General features: G+C 50.2%; 1 long non-coding RNA gene across 1 annotated transcript; it reads right to left on the bottom strand.

The window, feature by feature from the left end:
* Window positions 1-1662: 1662 nt before the first annotated feature.
* Window positions 1663-6191, bottom strand: LOC112838827 (uncharacterized). Its single transcript, XR_003212064.2, has 3 exons — window positions 6115-6191; window positions 3751-3942; window positions 1663-2100 (listed from the first exon to the last, which is right to left on the bottom strand). It is a non-coding gene; the product is annotated as an uncharacterized lncRNA (long non-coding RNA).
* Between the last annotated feature and the right edge of the window lie 236 nt (window positions 6192-6427).

The raw sequence follows: 6427 nt of genomic DNA, 5'->3' as shown, positions 1-6427 counted from the left end.
TTTCCAGCTTGCAAACAGTTAAGTGACTTCCTGCAAACGCTAGAGTCCCAGCAACCAGCCTTCCAATCAAAAGTAAGTTGGTTGATGTCACTGACATTGGCCCAGCCAATCAGAAGGGCGTTCCGAAAGCAAGCGCTCCACATTTGTAAACGCCAAGAGCTGTAGTGAAACTGGACACATCCTTGTGTTTTATGTGGCTGGTAGTAAAAGTGAGATATGTATGGAAGGGCAGGGGTGATGAGTAAATAAAATGCGAGTCAATACTTTAAGAAAAAAAAAAACCTAAACTGAATATGTCAGGCCAAGTTGCCCAAGAATAAACACAAATGAGAAAGCATCATTTCATTTTTTTTTTTTTTTTTTTAGTTTGGGGATGCAGCATACTTCGGGGCAGATTTTTAATAATCCTTCTATCTAGCGCATTGACTATGACTAATTCATCTGAAAAATGTAGAGCTGATAAAAGTTCCTATTAAACCAGACTTTTTTAATGGCTCACTATTCCTACACGGAAACACCCCATCTTTGCTTCTGTGATGCCTTTTCATTCCTCTCCTTCCCTAGTGCAATTTATTCTAGGCAAGTTATTTTAGTTCTGTTTTGAAGCTACTGTAACCCACCGTCAATGAACTGGAGACAAAAATTTGTATGATTTATTTTTTTACACTTTAACAATTTTTATTTATTTTTATTTTTTTAAAGGTTTTATTTATTTATTTGACACAAAGAGACAGCGAGAGAGGGAGCACAAGCAGGGGGAGTGGGAGAGGGAGAAGCAGCCTTCCCGCTGAGCAGGGAGCTGGATGCGGGGGCTCAATCCCAGGACGCTGGAATCATGACCTGAGCCGAAGGCAGATGCTTAACCAACTGAGCCACCCAGGCGCCCCAACAAACATAATTTTTTAAAAAGAGAGAATGACTGATAAAAGGTTTAATTCTTCTGGAAGATGTAACATTTCAGAATATGCATATGCATATTAACCGGCACAAATATATAAAGCAAACACTCATGAAAATAACAAACGCAAAATTTGTATGATTTTTTTAAAAGACACCATTTTCTTTCCATCGACCCCCTGGATGGATTTCAGGGCTTGTTTCTCTTCCCTTATTTTACAGATGTGAAGACTGAGACACACAGATGTGACTTGTCTATCTTATCAGGTAGACAGTGACAGAGCTCAATTCAAACCATAAATCTATTGATTCCAAGCCCTTTGGGCTTTACAACAACCGAACTCTTCGATTTTGTGAAATATTAACTGTGCTAAACAGATTCTTAAGAACTGGAACAAGCCAGAGATCCTTAGCTTTTGAATATTGTGGCATTACTTGATCAATGATTAGCATGGGTCTTGGAGTCTGATTACCTCAGTTTGCCTCTCCCTCTGAATGAATGATGGGTTGTTTTCCATCATGATAGCTGAGAAAAGAATCTAGGGCTAATGTCTCTTACAGGAGGCGAACGGTGGACACAATTGGTTAAAAATACATTGATTTTCCTAATTGGGTGTGAGAGGTACCTACCTCTATATGATGCAGACCTGCTGAGGTCCAGCCATGGCCCCCACTGGCTGTTAGCCTTTGGTTAAGGTTTGGGAAAGTTACACCAATTTCCTGGTCTTTAGAGAGGTCTTTAGAGTTCCATGTGAGCCCTCCCAGTTTGAAGGCCAGTATAGTTTATTTTGACTTTGCTTTTGAAGGGGTACAGGAAGCTATCGCAGTAGGTTGACTATATGGAAAAGCGAAGTATGGAAAAGGGGTGGCGGTCAACTGAGAATATTATCATCACCATCACGGTAAAGTAGGTACATCATGGTATGTAAAAGTGAAGCCGCTTAAAGTTCTTGTATTTCCAATCCCCTTAATTTTAGAAAAGAATTCACTGAAGCGCAGGGGAGTTTGCCTACTTCATAATTTTTCTGGGACAACCTCTGTCCCCAAGGATACATGATCATTTAGAAATTGCACCTTTGCTTGCTTCTTTAAGGTCCAGCACAAATACCAATGGGATCTCTCCAGGGTCTCTATGATCACCTCCTGCACAGTCTCTTGAACTTGCATTGCAACAGGCATTGCACGGGGCACCTCCAGATTGCCCTAGAGTTAATTAACATTGAGGTTATTCTAGAAAAGAAGGGAAGTCTATCTTTCCTTGGACATTGTAATCCAGGAACTTGAATGAATCAATCATCATAGGTTTTTTGAAAAATATAAACTTTCCCCTCCCTTGCTTCTTGCCCTCTTCTAATTACCTTTAATTTAATTTTGTTTGGACTGGACATAAACCCTGAATTCTTCCAACTCATTCATTTCACAGTTATAGAAGAAAGTAATAAAAGAAAACTGAGATTTCGCACACACGAGTTTCTCTCACATATTTATAAATGTATCTGCTGCTTGACTTGATTTAGAATAGCTTTTTAAACCCAGAAATTCTAAAATTATAGAATACCTTCCCCTTTATCTCTTTTTCCACTCATTCCTTCTCTAGATACTTCTGTTTCAGTCAGGGAGTTAGGCATGGGGGAGTACAGAAATGAAAAGACAGTCTATCCTCCATGAGATTTATATGTTAAAAACAAATTATATATACCACAAAACATATATCACAAGTAATAATTGCTACATCAGGATTTTGTGTGTGTGTGTGTAACAACAAGCTCCCCTTGCTCTGTTGGGATGTGTGTTATAATAGTTCTTTGATTAAAATCAGCTTACACTGTTTTGCCAGCATGTAGTTGTCCCAATTAAATTCTGGCAAAGTAAATTGTCCCAAATTAATAGGAATCATTCCTAATTACAATGAATAATTTACCAGTAAAGTATATATTATGCCACATAAATATGAGAGGTCTGTTTTCCCCCAGTGTAGTCTTTGTAAATACACATTTCAAATCAACACAAACCAACTGGGAGGAGCATGGGATTTCAGACTGTAACTGTGCTTCTAGATTATGTGTTTTCATCTCTAAATTCTGTCTAAGGCTTGGCTTTATTATCCAAGTTCTCAAGAACAACCGTTTATGGGCCTGTAGCCAGAAGTCTTATTTTCTGTGCATCCTAAAATAATTATCATTATCACCTCTAGAAGAGGTAGTGCCTACCCTGAGCTGATTCTTTGAGCATGTGCTTAGACCAGCTTGGGGCAGAGAAGGGGCCTCCCGGGCCTGAGATGAGCAGCATGACCCTAGGCAACCTCTTAGAGTTATTTCCTCATCTGTGAATTAAGGGCATTAGATGAATACATCTCCCTAGTCCCTTACAAACTCCAAATACACTTGGGATTTCCCCCCCACCCCCCCCCCCCAAAATCATAGGGAAAAAAACTGAGCAAGACTTGGGTTCTTTAAACACCATCTCATCTGCTGTGCATCTACAAACAGGTCTTTATGGCAATGAAGGTCAGAATGTCTTAAATCAATATCTAATGGGATAGCAGGCACAATATAAACTTGTCCGGAATCCCTTAAATCCTTTCCTCCTTAATTTCATGGTCTTGCTTTTTCTCTCTTCAAGCTAGCTTGTGCAGATTTTCCACCCTAGCCGCAGCAGAGGTATCTCCAGGCGAAGGCAGCCCATTCCCAGTCCCCTTCCCTGGAGATTTTAATCCAAACTGAACCCTGCGCAGAGTTTCCCCAACTCTGGGTGGAGCTTACCACCTGGGGCTTAATCTAAAATACTTATTGCCCAGTCTCATCTTTGCCCAAGACCCGGAGAGGTTTAGATTAGAACTCTGGCTTTTCTCACTCTTTCCTGCTGGGAGGCGTGGACGGTGCTGGGCAGAGCTGCCAGCTTCCAGGCGGGAAGGAAGGAGGAGAACAGATGGCCCGCTGGGGGTAGGGGATCACGTGTCGGACCTCACTCTGGGCTGGATCCAGACTTCCTTCAGGACCCAGGTCCTTTGGCTTCAGCGCGTCCACCTAGGCACACGGCATATATCTGGGGGAAAAGTAGCGTTCACTTTAGTGAGAGCTGGGGAATTAGGGGAAAGTGGTGAGTTTGGGGAGGAGGAGGAGGCGGGCCTAAGGGATCGGGGCTCCCAGCAAAGGCAGTGTTCTGGATTTGAAATACAATCAGGTAAAGACCTATCTGCCAGAACGCCCGTGGCCGTAACGTCAGTTAACACGCAGGGGCTGGGGGGAGGGGGGGCCTCCGGCCCGCGCGAAAACTTGCACAACGCCCTACTTCGCTCTCGCTGCACTTAGCAGCCTTCCGCAAAAACTCCAGGCCTCTCCTTTGCCGAGCAGAAAGGCCACACGTTCATACATATGCAGGAGGATAAGTTTAGCTAGCAGCCCCCCGCGCGCGGAGAGGCCCTGCGCGGCGCACCGTGCATCACCCGCGCTCGGGGGCGGGCGCTCGGCTCCCGCAGCCGACTGGCGGGCGGCGCGCCCCGGCCTGGCATCGCCCTTTTAAAAAGTCTTCCGCAGGCGGCCGCCGCAGCAGCAGCCGGAGGAGCCGAGTTCATCTGAGGACAGCCCCAGTTCTCAGAAATCCCTTCCCTGCTGGAACATCAAGCTCCCTTTACTGCAGTTGAACAAACTGCCCTAGATTGGGGGATGAGGAACCCGCCCCAAACTCGTGCAAGGAGCTCCGGGCGCCCGCGCCCACGTGAGCTAACCTTGAAATTAGCCCCCGCACCCCGGCGGGAGGTGGGGAAGGCTGGCGGGGGTGAGAGTGGGCGGGGGCCGGCTGTTGGCCCCTCGAGGCCCAAGCCCTAGGGTTTGCGTCCTCCGCTGGCGTGTACCGCCCCCACCACCCTGTTTCATAACTCTATCGAGTTGCATTTTTTTTTCTTTTTAACTCCTCGGAGTAGCATAGGGGTGTGTGCGTGTGTGTGTGTGTGTGTGTTGGCGGGGGTTGGGGAGTGGATAGAGGCACCTTCCCCATCCCCCGCGCCCGCGAAGAGGAGGAAAACCTGCCCTGCGGTCTCCCCTGGGATCACTGCGGAGTAGGGTGTCGGGATGACATCAGCTTCTAAACATAGCCCGCACCGCACCCCAACTCTTAGCGCTGCGAGCAAGGCTGGGGCGGGAGCAAGGGGAGCGCAGGGAGGCGGGTGCTGCTGTCCGCGGGCGGGGCGGGCCGGCCGGCCGGGCCGTGCGGGAGGAGATGACTTTGCAGGAATCCTGCTCGCAGGAGTTTGCAGGCAATCTCGCCTGCGATGGTCGGGCCATGGGGTTAGGAAACGTTCCTGCCATTCCGCGCTCTCTCCTGCCCCACAAAAGCTACAGACACACGTGCGCACGCACGCGGCCCTGGGATCTAAGGTGTCTTTATTTATATAAATCAACCCAACCCCCAGCCGTAGCGCCCCGGGTGGGTCGGCCGGGGGCATCCACACCCTCCAGCCTCGCGCTTGCCCCGGGGCTACGCCCGCGAGGGGGTCGGCGCGGCCCTCCCGGTGAGTCAGATGGGCTGTGTTTCCTGTGGTTGTTGTGGAACAGTTTGTCCTTTTTTCCCCCCCCCCCCCCCCGCCCGGTCTCCACCCCCTTGGTAAATATAGCGCTCACGTTTCATCATCTCTTTGTCCAACGAGCGCCAGACACCCCGGCCCGCGGCCCCCGCCGCCTCCCTCCTCCTCCCGGCTCGCGGTTACCTCGCATAACCCCGCGCGGGCAGGCGGCGGGCAGCAGCTTGCCCCGCGGCCCCCGCCAGCCCGGCACCCCATCGCTTCCCGGGGTGGTACACTCCCACCCCCCCCCTCACGTCCCCACCCCTGCTGCCAATTCCCGCTCAAGCTGTGCCCCCAAGCCGCCGTCCCACCCCTCTGGCCCGCTGTCCTGGGGACCGGGTCAGGATCTGCGTAGGTGCTGGGAGGTAGACACCCCTTCTTCCCAGCCCCAGGCGTCACCCCGCGCTCTGGCCAGTACTGGGTCCTCCACTTACCCAACCTCCCCTCTCCCAAGGCCGCCCCCTGTTCCCCTCCTGAGCGCAGGTGACGAGCTGCTGAGACAGTGTCTGATTCACAGACAGCTAAAGCAGCGACGCGTACTTGGGGGTGGGCGCTTCATGAACATCTCCTTCCCACCCGCTCACCCCAGAGGGGAGTGGGCTGGAGGGGCGGGAAAAGCGAGGTGGGTGGATAACAGCCGAGAAGTGCGTGCTTACCCTTCCCTCTCTCCCTTCCCCTCCCTGTTTCATTTGCACACATACAGCCACCCACCGGGGACCGGAGGCGGCTGGTGTTCTCTGAACGCAGGGAACTGGCTCTCTCTGTGGTCTCCTGTTTACTTCCCTCCTCCTCTTCCCCACCCTCCTCCTCGCCCCCACCACCCCACGCTGCCTCCCGCCCCCGAGCAGCTGGGAAACCTGCCGCAAAACACTGCAGTCATGAGATTTCCCTGGACCCGAGCTGTGGCCTGGGTTTGCCCCGCCCTGCCCTGCCTTGCCCTGCCCTGCCTTGCCCTGCCTTGCCCTGTGT

The sequence above is a fragment of the Callorhinus ursinus genome, unplaced genomic scaffold (assembly GCF_003265705.2).
Source record: "Callorhinus ursinus isolate GAN/ISIS: 27379988/994484 unplaced genomic scaffold, GSC_fseal_2.0 scaffold28, whole genome shotgun sequence".
NCBI lineage: Eukaryota > Metazoa > Chordata > Mammalia > Carnivora > Otariidae > Callorhinus > Callorhinus ursinus.
Note: the sequence above shows the minus strand (reverse complement) of the source record. Positions and strands in the feature narration are given on the sequence as shown.